This window comes from Dromaius novaehollandiae, chromosome 10 (genome assembly GCF_036370855.1).
Source record: "Dromaius novaehollandiae isolate bDroNov1 chromosome 10, bDroNov1.hap1, whole genome shotgun sequence".
NCBI lineage: Eukaryota > Metazoa > Chordata > Aves > Casuariiformes > Dromaiidae > Dromaius > Dromaius novaehollandiae.
The window spans coordinates 14,728,297-14,747,008 of NC_088107.1; the positions used below are offsets into that span (position 1 = coordinate 14,728,297).

General features: G+C 52.3%; 1 long non-coding RNA gene across 2 annotated transcripts; it reads right to left on the bottom strand.

The window, feature by feature from the left end:
• Positions 1 to 4,050: 4,050 nt before the first annotated feature.
• Positions 4,051 to 8,144, bottom strand: LOC135329355 (uncharacterized). 2 transcript variants are annotated; one of them, XR_010390771.1, is made up of 3 exons: positions 7,159 to 8,144; positions 4,543 to 6,448; positions 4,051 to 4,447 (listed from the first exon to the last, which is right to left on the bottom strand). It is a non-coding gene; the product is annotated as an uncharacterized LOC135329355 (long non-coding RNA). The 2 variants fall into 2 exon arrangements; XR_010390770.1 differs by having other exon boundaries at positions 4,051 to 6,448.
• Positions 8,145 to 18,712: the final 10,568 nt, after the last annotated feature.

The following is an 18,712-nucleotide window of genomic DNA, read 5'->3' on the forward strand; positions in this document are numbered from 1 at the left end:
GGGCGGGCGCTGCCGCCGCTCCCTCTCACCTGCGCCGCGGCGGGGAGGCCTCCCCCCTCCCCCGCTACGGCGGCCCCCGGAACGGCTCGCAGCCCGCGGACGGGCTCATGGCCCCCCCCCGGCGCCCCCCGAGACCCCGCGGCCGCCGGCTGCGCGCCCCGCCCGCCCGCCGGGGCCCCGGGCGCCCCCTCAGCGGCTCATGCCGCGCGGCGCGGGGGGCCCCGCTGCGGGAGCGCCGTCCTGCGGCGGTTCACCCCACACACACACTCTCCTCCTCCTCCCCCTCCTCCCGCCGCCGCGCAGCGCTGTTTGCCATGGCTCTGTCTCCCGCCCTTCCTCCTCCTCCTCCTCGCCGCTGACTAACTCCCCTCCTCGGCTCTGCTCTGCTCTGCTCTGCTCTGCTCTGCTCTCCGCCCGGCACTGCGCGGCCTCCCGCCACGCGGCTCACAGGCCGCACACCGGCGGCGGCGGCCGGGAGGGGGCGCGGGCGCAGCGAGGCCCGCTCCGCACCAGCCCGGCGCGGGGCAGCTACCAGCCGCCGCCGCGGGCCCCGCTCCGCGCCCCCACCCCCGCCGCGGCCCGGGCGGCCCGGCCGCGCTTCGCCTGTCAGGACACGGCCCGCCCCACGTGGCCGCGCCGCAGCCAATGCCGCCCGCTCCCGGCCCGCGCGGGTACCGCGTTGTCATGGCGACCGCGCCCGCTCCGCTCCGGCGCGCCGGGCCCCCCGCGCACAGCCCCGCACCTGCCGCCGCCGAGGCGGGGGTCTGTCTGGGCGCTCCCCCAGCGGCGCTGGCGGAGGGCGGCCGGGAGCGGGGCGCGGCCTCGCGGGGTGTGAAGGGCTCGGTCCGCCTGCGCATCCCTCGGCGGCTGCACCTGCACGGGGGGCGGCCGGGCTGTGGCGAGGGGCCGCGGGCCGTCGCCCACCCTCCGCGCAGAGCGGCCGTGCTTGGCGCTCGCTTCCCGCCGATAACCGGCTCCTGCGGAGAAACGGCGGCGTCCGCGGTCGCCCAACCCCCTTCATCCAGCAGAAACTCCAGTTTCCCAGAAAGGGACGGACAGGCCCCATCCTCCATTTGGGCGTCCTGCGCTGCAGGGCAGGCCGGCAACCCGACAGGGCTGAAAACGAGCCTCGCCGCGGGCTGCGGGCCCGGCCGGCCAGCCACGGGCCGGGGTCTCTGCGCGGCAGGCGGGGAGCACTACCGCGGGGCTGCTCGGGGAGGGGAACTGCCTCCCCGCCGGGAGGAGCCCCGCTCGCCTGGGGACGGGCGCCAGCGGCCAGGGAAAGCCCAAGACACCTCTGCGGCCCTGAGCAGGGCCCGCTCGGGCAGGCGGATGGGGTAACACAGGCCTCGCTGGCTCTAACGGGGTCCCATGGCCGGGGTAGGCGCAGACACCCCCCGCCACCGGCGTGACCCGTCCTTACACCAGCAATTCCTTGCTGCGGCCATCGCTGTTTACCAGGGCCTCCGTTACAGGCCCGAGCCCTGCGGGGCAGCACTCACTGCCTGCCGCAGCATTTATGAGCGCCTACATCTGTGCCCTTTCTGCGGAGAGGCACGGCGCCCGCTGCTCGGTCGTCTCCCCATCCTGCCCCAGCTCCGGAGGACGGTCCTTCAGGTGCGCGTACCTCCGGCCCGCAGAGCCAGCCTCGTGCTCCTCACAGCTGGACGAGCAGCCGCCAAAGCACTGCAAAGAGCCTAAAACCCCAGAGCAACTCAGTTCCACACCGTCTGGCCTATATAAACTGCACCCATTCCCCTCCCTTATGTGTCGGAACATACGCGTCTTTATGCAGGGAGGGTGCTTTGGGGAACAGAGCGTCCAGTAAACATCTCCCTCACGTCCGTCATACCCAGCAATGCACTAACAGGGAGGAGGGTGTTGCATGCAGGGCTTTGATATTACACTCCTAAGTACCTGACCGTCCCTCACGTTGCTGTGCGACTGCTGCAGGCTTGTGTGGTAATTACAGATTTCAGAGCTCTGCGCCAGATGCAATATAATTGCAAATGTGGCAATCCAGGATTATAAGAGGAGGAATTTGACTGAGCAATAAATAGTGCAGCTGTACGTATATGTGAGGTTCAGCGTGACTGCATGCAGCGTGATTCAGCCACCTGTCAGATCCTCCTGCTGGTGATACTCATCAAAAGTCACATCCTTTAGGCCACTAATTGCTGTAAGATATTGCAAATCAGTACCTAGCTTGTTCTAATATTGTTTTTACAATCAAAATCAAATCTTTCTTTCTACGGTTTAAATACAATTGTAGCTATTTAACTGTTGTGCTTCACACAGTAATATTTAATGTTTTTTAAAGTCTTAATCTCAGTTCAGTACATTAAAAAAAATCACCAGACACAAATAGGCCCAACTTCCCAGAAAATCCTTTCTCAAGGCACTTTTTCCACAATGGTTTTTTCTTAATTAATGAGCCAAATCATAAGGCAGTTTGCAACTACTTCACGGTTCTTCTCAAGAGTTCAAGCCAATGGGCAGTGTGGGTGCCAGCCTGAAAACCTTTTAACATTAAACAAAAAAAAGAAAAAGAGAGGAAAAGAGAAAGTTCTAGGGGATACAAGAAGAGTAAGCCAGGTTTGATGTGCAGTGTCCTAGTCTACATGACTGTAGGAGATTTCAGGGTCTGCTTCTCCTCTTATTGAGTCAGTCCATTTCTGGAGCCACTTCTGGACGGAGCAAGGAATGGAATGGGATACTACATGCTTAGGTCTTGCTTCACTTCTAAACAAAGAAGAAAGCATGTTTCACTTCTAACCACACAGACATATAACAGATCTAAAAAAGAAAAAAAAAGAAAACACAGACCAGAAAACTGATAAGGATTAGATAGATCTAATTATACTACGTAATTTATGTATAAGGTTAATGATAGCATATAAAGATGAACATCCCCCCAGAAATGGCAAGCTCAGTTTGGCTAATTTGACTAAAAATGGCTTGAACTCATAGCTTTACTCCCAGTCAGCTACCAAACGATGGACTCCGCATGAATACACAGAGAAAATACGGCATAAGGGGATTCAGTTGTGAGAATTTGCCAGCACACATTCGGGAATTCTTTGAGAACAAAAGGACAGTACTGAAGTGCATTTCTAACCTGAGAAATTGTACATGAAGTTAAAACATCTGAGAAATGCATGGCTGAATGGCGCATCGCACAAAAGCAGGATTAGCTTAGGAAGACCAGCAGAACTTGACCCTCCCACTGCCAAGTCCAAGCCAGCGTGCTTCTGTGAGCACAGCACTAACAGAGCCGGGTTTCCTGTCTGTTTGTCTCATGGGTGGTTAACTTTGGTGTCTATACAGGTGTGAGCTTAAGCTGCAGCTTTTGCACTGTTGTAGTGGCTCTCGCACAGGCAGCCTGTGGTGTTAAAAGTGTGAGTTTCTGTGGCAGCCTCTTTCTCAGGGCAAATATCAACAGGGCTGCTCTACTTGTGTCTTTCAATGAAAACTGTCAGAGCTTTGTTCTCTTAGGAACATCATCCATGCGTGATGCTTGGCTGGAATTGGCCACTGGATTTACAAAATCCCTAGTTGGGGCAGCATGACAGTTATCACATAGACCTTGTTCCTATGGAAATGAAGTTTTAAAAAACAGTTTCTCTGAGATAAATACATGGCTGTATTTTCTTTCAGAGCTTTGGCACTTCATGCGTTCAGCACGGACCCTGCAACCTGGAACAAAGTGTATTTTAGGCTACGTCCCTCGGTGTCTTCTATGCATTAGTTGTCAAAGAAGTGACGTCCAATGCAGCAGATCAAGATTCCTATGATTCCTGGGGACAATTACTGCCTGTTCAGTGACGTGGCACAACCACTTTGGCATGACTGCCTTTGTGGTATAAGGCCACCACGCTTATGAGAGTATTACAACCAAAGGATGAAGTAAGACAATCTGAAATAGAATAGGAAATACAACATACAATAAAACAAATTGAAATGTGCTAGAAAAGCCCTACAAAGAGTCAGTTGTAATTTAAATGTTGCCAGTAGCAATCACTTTGGGAAAAGCATTAAAATAGAAACGAGTTATGTGTTTGTAGGTATTTATTAATCCATAAGAATCTGAGTGCCAGATGTTACTCAAACTAAGGAAATTATAAATGAATAAAATTAAAATATCAGTATGGTCTGAGTGTTCAGTTTTAGCCATTATGACCATTTGGGGTTTTGTTTTTAATTCATCAATATACACAGATAAGTGGGTCTAGTTGAATGGGAGGCCATTGTTTGTCACAATCCTTTCAAGATATCTACAAGCACAATAACAAGGATAGCTTAAAAGATTGTCCTTACCCCCACCGTATGTCTGCCTGCCTTTGTGTTGTGGCCGCAGGCTTCGGCCTCCGGTACTTCTGAGTGTACATTTTGGCCCTATTCATCTTCCTTTAACAGCTGGATTTAAGTATTTCTCGGTAGCATCTACCTAACAGGAGCAAAAATATGTCAGAAATGCCCAAATTACATTTCCCATCCTTATAATTTTTAAGTCATATGGTTCATGAGGTCCTGCAGAGATACCTGGATGGCACTAAGGCAGCGTACCCAGCGCTGGGGGGAGCCGATGGCTGGAGCCACCAAGGCTCTCCTGGTCCGGGCTCGTCTCCAGCTGGGCCACGGTTCCCGCTGGATGGCTCCTGGATCTCACCAGCCTAATGCAGAACAGCCCTCAGGTGCCTCTCGACTACATTCGGGGCTTGTCTCAGGATCAAAGGGAGAGAAATAAATTTGTCGCATCTTTTTATTTTGAATCCCCAAACACAGATCAGCATATCAGCAAGTCTGGCAAGATGGGCTATATTCATATACCACAACACTCTATGCTATGAAAGCTCTGTGTACTGGGTATATTCCAGTACAGTCATACAATGCGATAGGAGATAAAAACCTTCAACCCAGGATGTCCAATGTTAGCCCATAACAGTATTTGGGCATTTAAATAAAAATGGTCTGATTTTCCAAGGAAAAATCATCTCCAGCTCCCACTGACTTCGGCAGGATATGTCAATCCACAGCATTTCTAAAAACCAGGACACCTCTATTCAGGTAACTAATTATGGAATTAAGAACCTCATTTTAGATAATTACATTGGAAAATTTTGGCCTATGGGCTTGATTCTCCACTTGTTACATCAGCTCTGCCTGCTATAAATGCTTCAATTAAGTAGTGGAGTTACTTCCACGGGAAACCTGTCTCACAACTGGAAAATCAGGCTCTATGACAGAGGGGAAATGATAAGCTTTTTGTTTGCTTTCTTAGGAAAAACACAAACCATGGTACAGGTGAGAAATATTTTGAAGAGAGTAAACAAACATAATAAGCGTAAGGCAGGTGGCCTTGTGTGGTTGCTAACACCCCTGTGTTTGCTAAGGTACAAGGATTTACCTTTTCATACAGTTCTTACCAAAAGCCTCTGTTGCTTAATTTCACTACTATTTGGTCCTTTCAAAGTCAAGATATCTAGCTAGTACTATGTTCTCACCTCCTAAACTCACTTTTTTTGGAACTAGTAAAATGGTATTTTTTTCCCCAGGTGCTCTCAAATTTATTTATTTTCTGAGTACTACTTTCTCACTGGAGACACAGCCAACGCCAAGGTAAAAGGGAACTGTGAAAGCCGCAGTGCAGGACTTGGGCTCCTCGCACAAGGAAAGCGTGTGCTCCTTGCCAGGAATGATCTCCTGGGCTCGAGCCTTTGCTGCTCGACTGTACGGGGTCGTACAGAGGATTCCCTCAGCCGGAAGCAGGCAGGTCCCTGTCCCACGCGGCTCCTGCATGGCCCTGGTCACCGGCAACGCTTGTGACTGCTCCAGTCGTGGAGGATGGGACCTCTTAGTCTACTGCTGCTCAGGAGCGGGATGTGTAATAGTCAGGCCTTCTTTTTGCCAGCAGAAAGTAAGCCCTTTTCTGGGTTTCCATAATTCACTTTGGAAATGGCAACTTGTGTAATCTCTTCTGTTTGGTGCAACTCCTAAAATGATGTTTCACAAACAGCGTGTGCTTCTTGAGGAACTGAGCGGGGATGCGTAACTGGACACCGGCTCAGGAAGAGAATAGTGCTGTCGCATTGAAAGTGGTGATCGGTGGTAATGGAATTACAGAAGTGTCAAGGTAAAGATAGGTAAAGATTCTGCTTTACCAAAAGAATGACAACCTGTTCTATATAAATGTTACTCTAGGTGGTCACTTACTCAGTAAGTTTGCTGCAATTAACCTTCATTGCATCAGCACTTGACCAATCATGCAGTCATACAGTAGAAAAGCAAACTATCAGAAATTAATGATTGATTCACAAGTAGGAAGAAAGGGAAATTCTTCTCTTACATAGAAGGTCTTTTCTTTGGCTGCAATGTTCATTCACTCTAGACTGGAAACAGCATTTTCCTGCAATGTTTTTCAAGGGGATTGCGGGTTCACTGATGAACGCTAAAAAAAATATACAGGGAAATATATCAGAAAATATGTAGGTTTCCATATTAAAATTAAAGCTTTTGTAGCAACAGCAAGCCCTAACATTCCCTGAGCAGAAGCTAGAAAAGTTTGCCGAGAGAAACAACAAGATATTACCAACAGCAAAAGAGTTTTGGGGAAGTAGAAGTGCAAGAACTGTTTTCAGGCTAGGCCACCTCTTGCCACTCATCGCTACCCGTTTGCTTTCGAGCAGGTATATCCAGAAGCTATGCATGAACGACTCATCTCAGCGATCCAGCAAGAAGCCAAACACCCCACTCATACCATTCCTACTAATTTCAGTGGAAAGTGAATGCATATGACACTTTCAAGGTGGTGCTCAGAATTTCGCAATGCTGTTTTTTTTCTATCACCGGGGGCTTGATCCGTCTTGCAATACTTTCCATATGCTGTTTTGCACAAGTGCTTACACCAAACCAATCGTTGGTGCAATTCCACCTGCGAGGTGTTCACCAAGATCAGCTGTCGATGCCTCGGCCGTGTTTTGCCTTCCCTCTCCTGCTCCCGCGCCCAGCAGGACTGCTCCCCATCACGGTCTGTCACTGTCCCCCCAAAAAAGAGCCCCAGCCAACTGCTCCCAGCTTGGGCAGCCCTCGCAGCCACACGGGACCTCATGTTCATGCCACCTGCCCTCCCACGTGCCTCCGCCGCTACAGGCCCCTCACCTGGAGCTTGCACCACCACAACCTTTTTGACGGTTTTTTCTCGCCAGTTTCTGCAGCCTTGTCATCCGTCTCTCCTCTTCCAGGCAGGCCTTTGAGCGCGTGCTCCCAGCAGGACTCCCGGCGCGTCCTCGCCGCGTTACCGCCCATTTCGCAGAAAGGCCCGGCGGGGCGGTCGGGGAGCCGCGTCCCTCCGAAGGGCCGCCCGCGCGTCTCCCGCAATTACAGCCGGGGACAAAGCCGACACGGCGAGCACGGACGCAGCGTGCGCAAGGGTTGCTACAGCTGCCGTGCCGAGCGCATGGAAATTACAGAGGACTTTCCACGCGCACTGTAAATGAAAAGGATAACTCCTTTTCACAGAGGAGGGATTACCTTGCTCGAACAAGTCCAGCCTGCGGTTCCACCCAGGCTGAATTAATTCCGTAACTCCTGCTAGGCGTACAAGGGAGTAGGGCAGGAAAACAGCATGTTATTAAATACAGGGCAATATTTAATGTAACCACGTGTATGGTTTACAAGAGAAGTTGCATATCATTTACTAAAGTGGTCAGTGAGCTGGGGTTTATTAGGTAAATGCCAGAGCTATTGCAAAACTGCCATGGCCTCCTTCTAAAAATTGTAGTTGCATAGTTACTAGCCAGAGCCCTTTTGGTCTATTCACAACCATTTAGCGGCACATTACTAAGTGTTAATAGTAAAGACTGAATGCAGATAGCACTGAATAGAAAGGGTTGCACACAAAGAGGGTCATCTGAACCAGTTTTTCAGTAGAGAAGTATGTACACAGATTCACAGAAGTATGTACACAGAGTCAAGTTTCACTGGTTCCCAAGCTTTTCTTGGTTCATTTTTAAATGAAAATATTTCCCTAAAATTCCACTCTCATTAGCTACTCAGGACCAATATAAATGTATAGTCGCCAGGGAAGAACATGCTCAGCTCCCTGACGGACAGAGCTGGTTGTATCAGCCTTGGGGGCCCAGTTGCTCTCTCCTAGCAAACCCAAGTTCACCGATCAAGACCAAGCCCACATCACCCCAAGGGTAACGTTTGCAAACTTTAGTGCAGCTCAGCCAAAACAGTTAATCTTTTCAGGAGTCTAGTGAGGGCATACCCTCACTTTATGTAGTTGCATAATAGCAACTACGGAAAAAAAAAAAGAGTATTAAACACTGAAAGGCCTCATTATACTTTTCTACTTAAAAAAATATATTGGTGCCTGGCAAGTGCCATCAATGGTGAAATCCTTGGCCCACATACAAAGGTCAGCTCTGCTTTGTACAAGGGAGCTAGGATTTCAGCTCCGGCTATATTGGGTTCTGCTTTCTTTGCTACATCACACTGGCTACACTAGTTGAATTATAACTTTAATTCTTAAAGTTGATTTATTCTCATGTTGTATAACATTATTTGGAGGTGAAAGGAAGTTGACATTTATTCAAGGATCTCAGAGGCATGAAGTGCTGTATGTGTACTGAAAAATTAAACAAAATTGCAGTAAATGATTAAGTTGCTCACCTTCACATATCAATTAAAACTTGAAGATGAAAAAGATCCTGGTACATATTTATTGGCACACTTTCGGAGCAAGGTAAATCTTTACTTAATTAGGGTATGTATTTTTTTTAAACTAGCGATACAGTTAGAACACTGCAGCTGTATGTCTGCTTATATTGCTTTTGGCTCCTTCTGAATTTCTTCTTGGTTAATTTATTTTTCCTTTAAGTTGTTTAACCAGGTTTCTTTCTTTGCACAGAACATAAGCGACTTCTCTGCCTCAAAAACACAGGGCTGTATTGTTCCCTTGCTTACACCAGCGCAAGGCAGCAGCGGTTCCACTGCAGTCTATAGAATTACATCAATGTAAAGATGACCTCAGAGAGCGAGCAATCAAAGCCCTTGTTTCAAAGTTAATTGTTTTTACAAAAAAAAAAAAAAAAGATGAGTACAGAACACACTTGTTTCGCTTCTCAACTGACATGTCAAATAAGTGCTCTAATTCTGGCACCAGCTCTGTGTGGGATTTGCACGCATGGATCACGTTGCAGAAGCAGGGCCTTAGTCACAAATGGTGGTGATAAGAGCCCATTTCTTTGATCTGATTTGAAGAAAAGGGGAGGGTTTTCCTGGGTTTGTTTGCTGTCATTGAAACTACTTTTTCCACTGTCTAGAGCCAATAACAAACTGTCATCAACTATTAGCACTAAAGTTCCAGCAAGAAATGCATGATGCATTTAAAGTCCTTCCTCAGCTTTGTTTCACCAAGGCAACCACGACGCACGTTTAATGCTTTCGTTCTTTTTTTGCTTGACCAATAAAAGAAACTTTGTACTGAGACTCACTTTTCTTTTTCTTCAGCTAGACGCCTTGCTAGTGGGAGGTGCCGGGTGGCGAGCCGGGGACGAGGACGCCTTTGCGCAGCGCCGGGCTCCCGCCGCTCGCCCTGGGCCACCCCCGACCGCCTGCTCCCGGCCCTTCGCCTGCCCCGGCTCCTCTGCGGCGTTCCCGCTGGGACGAGGAGGGCGGTTTTCATCGCACTGCAGGACTTGCAGTTTTGATCGCGGGCATCCCACCGTGCCGTAGCTCTCCAAAACCTCCCACGGCCGTGCAGTACCCGCGCGGCGTGAATACGGCTTAAGCCTGCGCTAGTCGCACAAGCTGAACCTGCCTGGTCTCGCTGGCACAGCTGCCCCTCAGTTTTCACCCGAATTTTCAACGGGAATGATTTACAAAGGAAATCTGAGTTGAAACTGCAGCTTTTTGGGGGTCATTGCTGCAATGCCAAAGGTACCACAGGTGTTAATCAGTTTTAGTTAGACGCATATTACTTAGCAAAGGAGTAAGCTAAAATTTTTTTATAAAATGATACATTTAAGCCTCTGCAGAATAGAAAAGAAGCTACAGTTGTGTTGAAAAAAATCAGCTATTCCCTTGTGCTTCTCAGAGGTGAGGGAATACACACTTTCAGTAGTGCAGTCACTAGGAGAAAAATTGGCAAACTAGGAATAAGGAAACTAGAGAAAAAAACAGTTTAAGCTGTGGATAAAACCATTACGTGAAGGTAGGAAAGGGAGGCAGGTGCGCTCCGACGAGCCAGCAGTACTCCCTGGCCTCTCCGGCTCCGTCCGCGTCTGCAGTGCCCGGGGACTGCCAGGGACCCCGGCAGCCCGCTTGGAAAGAGGAGCGACACGGACTGAGGATCCCATGAAGGCAAAGCCGTGTTTTTTCAGCCTTTCCGCAGACGCTGGGCCCTGCCTCATCCTTCCAGAGGGTTTGGGTGAAACCCGAGGCAGCGTGCACCCCGCGGTACCGGTGTGCTGCTCCCGCGGCCCCGGCCGAGGAGCCGCTGCTGCCCCACAGGGACGCCGGCTTCCCCGCGCGCGTGCCTGGGAAAGGCAGCGTTCACCTACCGAAGGAGCTGGGATTAACTGTTCATTTTTCATGGCGCGGAGAGTCTCGCTCGAGCAATGAGGCCCCATCGGGTGCCACTTGCAGCAGGCACAGGAAGGAATATTATTTGCATGAAAGAGGTTGTATCCTGGAAAGACAGGATGGAAACAGGTACTCAGACAATAAAAAAGGGAACTGCCTAATGGCCATACTTTAAAAAAAAAAATTATTCATGGCTTGCTATTAAATTATTGCTTTGTCAGCTTTTCCAGAAGTTTGTTAGAACTCATTTTCCTCATAGTAAAATGCAAATCAAATACACAGTAAGCAGTATATTAAAAATGTTAGAGAGTTAGCTATGACTCTTGATGTTTACTCTGTGCTTTTTTTAAGCATCACTGGTCATGCAAAGACGGCACAAAAATAAGAATAAAATTAAATAAGTACTGTCAAAGAGTAGAGCATAGAAACACGGGCAGGGAGACACAGACAGGAAACACGGATTCACAGTAACTACCAGTAAAGAGCTTAACACCTTCAGAGCAATTTGTTTTTTCCCATGTCGCAACTGTATGATTTCTTGCTTGGTGTGGTAGTTTGGAGCACTCACCTTTTCACTCACATTTGACAAAGGAGCAGGCAATAAAGTGTCCCTGCATTTCAGCATGTGAAAAGAGAGTGTTAAAGCTTAAAATACCATGCTGTGTGAGAAGGTCAGCTGTGCTGGGGCCAGGCAACCTAAGGGAGAACATGTTGCTTGGAATACTCTGCCCTGAGCAGTATTTTTGACATGTATAAATACAGAATCAGAATTAGAGGTTTGTTCTAAATTATAATCTGGATTTTCCAAAAATAAACACTACCCTAACCTCTCCCATGCTGGTTTAACTTGCAGGCCCCTTCTTGGCAGCCGTCCCATTGACTTCGCTTGACTCCGGCGGCCTCTGAGGTTGGTTCCAGATTCTTTTCAATCCAATCAAGAAAATCTGAAATAGGTGAACAGTGTTAAAGTACAGTTTGCTAACTTACAAAATTCCAGGAAAATTGAAAAATTAATAGCAAGGGGTTATAAAAAAAGCATCAGGAATAAAGGAAGTATTACTTGAGGAACAGCCCTTTTCCTGTTATGGCTCAGAGGTCACATACATGTTTTTGCACTAAAGCCCTTTAAAAACACTGACTTTTCCAACTTTTCAAATTTAGATTTGTCATCGTGTGTGTACAGACCACACAGAGCACAGCCCCCCTAAACAGTCTATTTTGTTTTACATGCATTAATTGCTTTTGCTGTCAGCCAGAGGGAGATATATCACCAGCAGCATGGTACGTAAAGCGGAGTGCCACCTTGCCAGGCAGAGCAGGGTAATCACATCCTGTGATTTTTATAGCACCTTTCCCCTAAGTGCACATGCACTTTACAAGCAAGACTGAATTAAGCTCGTCAGCACTCTCCATAGGAGGCAAATATTTCTCTTTATGTCGAAGAAGGGAAACTGAGGCATCACTATTAAGACCCCGGCAAAACCCTTAGCTGTGTGCTTTCAGCCCCTGAAACCTCTCCCATGATTTAATTAGACACCTCCTCCAGTGTTTTGCTCCCGCCGCGGCCAGCTCGGCCCTCCTGCCCCGCCGCCCGCTCCCGGGGCCGAAGCCCCCTCCGGTGTCCAACGCCCGCTGCTCCGCGCCTCTCCCGCCCGGTTCCCCCAAGGCTTTGCCAGCTTACCTCCGAGCCACGGGCGGCCTTCTCCGCCCCCGGGGGGGCTACGGGGGGTGCAGCCACACTCGGTCGCACCGCCGGGGCCTCGGGGGGTGAGCCGCGGTCCGGCTGAGGGCTCCTCGCGCGCGGCGGGGTGGCGGCTCTCGGCAGAGAGGAGCGAGGTGCTCGCTCGTACCGAACGGGTGTGATCGTCCTGTCCCAAAACCACCGCGACACGGGCGCTGGACCCACATGCAGGTGCCAGCTGTGGCTAGTTCCTCCTCCAGGGCTAAGGGGACTCACTCCCATCTGCGGGCAGCCTGGGGGACCACAGAGATTTACAGCTCCGTTTGAACGGCGACTGAAGTCAGCAACGCGCCGACCGCCGCTGCCGGCACCCCTCTGGCTCTGCTGCCTGCTCGACATCCAGGAGGTTACGTGAGGCCCTAGATGTTACCCCACCCCGGTGCTTTCTTGAACGACCTGAATTATTGCCACTTTGTCAATGTACGGAGGGGGAACACCCCTCGGAGCAGCCTGGTGGCAGGTGGGGGAGGGCCCTCGCTGCGCCCCAGGCGTTTTGGAGAGCCCGGAGGGGACGGCTTTCGGAAAGGCCCTCCGAGAGGCCACCGGCGGGAGCTTCCCGCGAAGCACTGCTCTCACCCCAGCGACACCCGGGAACCCGGCCCACGTCGGGGCTCTGCCCCGCTGGCCGGCGCGGGACGGCCCCAGCCCCTAGAGCCGCCTCCTGCGGGGCCCACGTCCTCCAGCAGACGCCCGTCCCCACGGCAGGTACCGCTCCCCTTGCAAGGCCTGGGGAGACAGCGGGGAAGACACCGTACGAGCAGCCCCAGGCGCCGAATGAACGCTGAGCTTGAGGAGGAAAGGACCAAACGGTGAGGGAACCACAGCAGAGGAACAGCTACGGCACAGAAACGCTGGCACGTTTCTCACCCCGAGGAAGCCGACCCCTGACGAAAGCTGTGGCTTCCTCACCGGCATTTTGGGTGTTGTTCCTTCCCTGGCCGTGCCCGCGGCAGTGCTAACACCCAGGCGAAGCGTGCCTGCGCCTCTGCCGCCCGGCACACGGCTCCCTGCGCCTTAGTGCTCGGCAAGCGAGGCGCGGTGCTAAAGACGTGCGGCATAAACGAGGAGCAAGCCAGAGCTCTTCCGAGATCGAGCGCTTCGAAAAAGCAGGGCTGTATAACCCAGATTGCTCATGTTTTTAATGCACATCCCCATATCGATGACCCTTCTTAGTCTAAAATTGAATCAGCTCTTAAGCTGACAGATGGATACTACGTCATTACCACCACAATATACACTCTAATTAAAAAGATATTAAGAAACAATTTTTGCCACTTACTGTGAACGACACTTTGCTTGTGAGCTGTTTGCCTCGTCCTAGCTGGGCCTCCCTTTGGGAGAGAGCGAGCTGAAAACACGGCCAGCCCCCGGCCGGGGCAGAGCCCAGCGCGAGCTGAAAGACTCGGGGCGCTCGCGGTCAGCCTGGCGCCGGGCACCGACCTCCTGCCTCGGGTGCACGCGAACCTCTGCTAACTTGAGAAAACTACTACTAATCCCAAACGCTAACATCATGAATCAAACCCTCAAAACTCATGGTACTGATTTTTCACTACCCGCAGCCCCGCAGCGGCGTGCCCCCGGCCTGTGCGCGCACGCCACGCTGGCGGCACCTCGGCGAGGTCTGCACGGGGGGGGACGGTGGTCTCCCTCCTGGCACGGGGGCACGCGTTCGGCCGCGTTTCCCTGCGGGCTCCCACCCCGGGCAGCTCCCGAGCCCGTCGCTCACCTGCTCCGCGCACACCTCGCTCGCCGGGAGCTGCCCCGGCCCGGCCCATCGCGGCGCCGGCCCTCTCCGCTCGCCCGGGCTGCCCGGCCCCGCGGCCGGAGGCGGCTGCCGCTTCCCAGCGCGAACCACGGCGGCTCGTTTTCTATTTTCAGCAGCTGCTAAGAATATGACAAATTTTCTCTAATCCCCATGAATCCAATAGCTGCAGTCTTTCCCTACCATAAACAGCAAAGAAATGTCTAATCCAGGGTTTAAATTAGACCCAGGAAGCCTCTGCTGTCTTTCCCTGCACAAAAGAGGTTTTTGGAATAAAAGACAGTCTGGATGTGGTTTGCAGTCCCAGACTGCAGCCTTGGCTCTCTCGCCGTGGGAAGCGCCACGGGTATCGCCGAGCTGCGTTTCAGCGGGAAGCGCCCCGCTTTCCACGTTTCACTGAGAGTATTCACACCCGCCACAGGGGCACCGGGCACGGCGGGGGCAGAGCTCACCCCCCCCCCCCCCCCGGCATCCCGCTGCTGCCGGAGGGCTTGGGAAACCATGGAAGGGCGACGGAGGACAAATCTGGTGGGGAAAGCGGGGGGCCATCGCCAGCCCGCCGCGGAGTCGTCCTCCTGCGAATCCAGCACAGAAACCTCCAGAATCCACCTGGACACGTAACGTAAGAGATGCCCCAATCAAAGTCTTCATATCTGTAGTTCTCACGTGTAATCGGCGATTACGTCCGTTCAGGGAAAAAAGATTAAGAAATTGCAGCTAGTGACGTACCGCCACGAGGTCAGGGCTCGCTGCCTCCGAAGGGGCGAGCGGGACGGGAATCTCGATGGCAAAGAAAATCTCCCGGGCGCAGCCCGACTTGACCCCTAGTCTCGTCCCCACGGGCAGCAGAAAGCTGTGATGGAAAAAGAGAGTTGTCCTGTCTCCCGGGCACACTGCTTCAGCTCCTCCCAGCAGCCATCCAGCTTCTGCCTGCTGCTGATACGTGAACATTTTTCTCACAGCAGAAACTAAAGGTGGCCCTGGAGCTGGGGAGCCGAGCGCTCCCCTCCGCGGGGCTCTGGCACGCCGCTCGTGCTCATTTAACCACTGGCAAAATCTGCTTCGCCGAAGCAGATGCTGCCTCACCATAGCTCAGGGAAGTCCGCAGGCTTACGCTTGCAAAACCCGAACCTGAAATAACACCGGTAACAGTAGCCCGTTTTGGCTCCTTTCATACTCCCACTTGCATGTTCCAGCACAGGATTTAGTATTTTGCCGATGCAGTAACTAAGAAATCCTTGCTGCTCTGCCCGTTCACCCGCACCAGCGCTCGTCCGCGAGCGGTGCTCGCTCTCCATCCCAGACCTCTGCAGGCAGGCGATTTGCTTGCAGCATTTTCAAAGGCACTCTGGGGTATTTTAAGCACGTCTTTACTCGATAATTATACCGCTTGGTGACTGTTTGTGAAATGAAGAAGAAACCATATCCAAAATCTACATTAAAATGACTAATTCTTGTAATCTTTAGCGCACTAGCAGCTTGGAGACAGAGTCTGGCTGGCAGTGGTTGATTCCTACGTGGGATTTCCACACTTCCTCAATTACATGGAAAAAGCTGCTGTTTTCATCAAAACCCTGAGGGCAGATGAAATCATGAGAAAACACGAGCTTTATTGCAATGGCTATTGACTGTAACTCATTAAGATGTTAAGGTATCGACATCCCGTTTGATGAGCAAAGTGTCTGATAGCGCCTGTACATAACCGCGTTGCACAGAAAGCCGGTATCAACACATCATAATGAGTAACTAATGATGTCCGCGGCCTAACGGGCGATTAAAGCAGGATCCTTTGAGCCGTGTCACGGACTTGATTTAATGCCATGCCAAGATTGAATTCCTGTGCATCGCCAGGGAGATGCGAGTAACGTGAGTAAGCCACCTCGCCTCCTCGCCCTCCGTCCGTCCGCGTGGCTGCAAGCGGCCGCTTTGGGCCGAGCAGGGCAGGCCGATGGCGAAAGCCCCGCGGCGCCCCGAGCCGCCGGCAGCGTGGGTGTCAGCAGCCGCCGAGGGCCTCACGCCCAGGAAATGTTTACGTTTTAAGCATTGCAGCAGTTCTTCATCACCAGGACTACTTTACCTGCTAACTGCGATGCCTTTTCTCTCCCAGTCATCTTAACCGTAAGTGATAATTAGCATCAAAAGCACCGTTGAGAACCAGGCTCCGGGCGCCTCCCTTGGACAGGAAGCTATTTCGCTTGATGAATAGACCATTTTTACAAAGGACTTTTTCCTGTACAGAAATAACTGCATCCTGGCTCCCAGCTGCGTGGGTGTGACAGGGCCCTCCCGACTCGTCCGGTGACTGCGACCAGCGACTGCAACCAGCGACTGCGACCAGCGACTGCCTCCCGGGGACGTAACGGCGGCAGCAGCCCGGTCGAGGGGGCCACGGGGGCTCTGCTGGCCCCTCCGCGCTTGCAGTCGCCTCACGCCACTGCTCAGTGCACGGCGGCGGCGGCAGCGCTCCCGCGCTGTTCCCCGTGGCCCGCGGCCCAAAGCGGAGCCGAGGGGATTGAGGCGGCTGCCGAGCGTGACCCCAACGCCGGCCGGGGCGCGCTGGGCGAGGGGACAGCAGAGGGACATCGAACCCATGGGGAGGCCTTGGACCAGACGCGTTTTAGTGCCTCTCTCTTGGCGTAGCAGTGAAAAGAAACCGCGCGCCAGGGCACGACGTGCAGGCAGCGCCATGGATAAAATGCTGCCAGCAGAGCCCAGACCAACCATCAGAATAAATGCAGCTGATGCCGTGATTTATGGGACAAAGACGAAGGTCTAATCCTCCTCTCCGCAGTGCAGCCCAGTTTGCCACAAAACCCTGTTAAATTTTGTGGCGTACGCTTCATCACTCCATCAGGAGACGGCGAGAAAACGGTTCAATGCGTTGCTGCATCTTCCGGGCGGGGACTCTCCTCCCGCCGCCCCCGAGCGAAGGGTGATCTCTGCCATCAGACCCGCACAGAAAGACCCCGCGGGATTACGGAGGGCGCAGGCATTAACAACGGTGACAGGAAAGGAATACAATATCCCTTTAAACAATTAACTATCGATCCTGCGGGCCTGGGGCGGGCTCCATCGCACAAAAGGCAACACCTCGGTGAATCAGCTGGGGGACATCCATACCCTCGGACAACACGCAGGGAACCCGGATTAGCCGCTTCGCTTGTTTTGTTAATGCTTTCTCCTCAATTAGAGCAACGCGCCTAGCACAAACCGCACCCGCGCTGCAAACAACCGGCCCCCGCGTCCCCTAGGGACCGCCCCGCCCTGCCCCTCCCGGGGGTCAGGACTCCGCGCTGCCGCGACCGCCGTCCAACCCCCCCCCCCGCTCTGCCCCCCCGCGCCCCGGCTCCGCGCCTCGAGCCGGCAGCAGCGCGGCCCCCGACGGCGCTGCGGGGCCGCCCCGGTGCCGGTGCGGTGCTGCCCCCCCCCGCGCCTGCGCCCCGCTGCGCAGCCGGAGGCGCGGGGGCGGCGGTCGCTGCCCCGCCCGAGGGGGCGGCCCGGCCACGGCGCCCGGCGGGTCCGCTGCCGCCTCCCGGCGGAGGCTTCTGCGTTGCGAGACAAAAGAAGGCGAGAAATGTCTAAATTTAAAGTGCTGGAAAATCCAACCTTTTATTTACTACATTTTTGTGACTACATAAACGCTGAAACATTGTAACACTGAAAAGCATGATGACATCATCACTTGCTTTTTTCTTTTTTTTTTTCTTTTTCCTTTTTTTTGCTTAGCAAACACAGCAGATGATATTGCACGGCATAAAGTGAGAACAGTAGCAAAGCTTAAAAAAAGTAACTTAAATCTTAACGCAGTACAGGAGATACTCATAAACCAACCAGAATAATGCCTAGCGCATTACACTTGTCGCTACACACAAAAATACAGAAGAAGAAGCGCTTGACTAAGAGAGAGATTGAGGAAATATCAGCAATCAACTGTAATTAGGTACAATAATCACTTAGTCTGAAATGCAGATGCAACGCATAAACTACTACTGCTTTCTAACGGGCAAACTAAAAATGACAGCAATGTCGTCTTTTAGCAAAATCTTCTCTTTGTTTTCATTTTTTTCTTTTTCTTTATTTTTTTCATTGCTCTGGAAGAACTCCCTCCTGCTCTTGGAAGATTTCCTACCTCTACCGACCTTGGACCTGATGATTGTCTTTGGTGCCCTCTCTGCGCGACGCGCGATCACGCTGACTCGGACACGGAAACTGCCCTGCGCTGGGACCGCGGCCAGGCCCGGGGTGCAGGGAGGGGGGGGAAGCGCAGCGGGGGCCGGGGCGAGGGGCCGCTGCGCAGCGCCTCGGCCCCGCGGGGCCCCCCGGGTCGCAGCGGCTCCTCGTTTAGCTTGGGCTGGACAGTGGACACAAGGGTTATGAAGACAACTACCAAAGCAAGTAAAAGACAATGCTTTAAAGTTTATTTTCATTTAATACTGTTGTTTGGTTCATACTGCAAACTAAAATGATTCCACAATGATTATGCAATAAATGCAGAACATACCATGACAAATCAACCACGAAAACAGAAGAAGAAAACATTTCTCCTAAGTACAGTTCTGTCCAGTGTTTAATAGCTAATGCTGGATTAACAGACTAACACTTCGACTCCCCCCTTCATG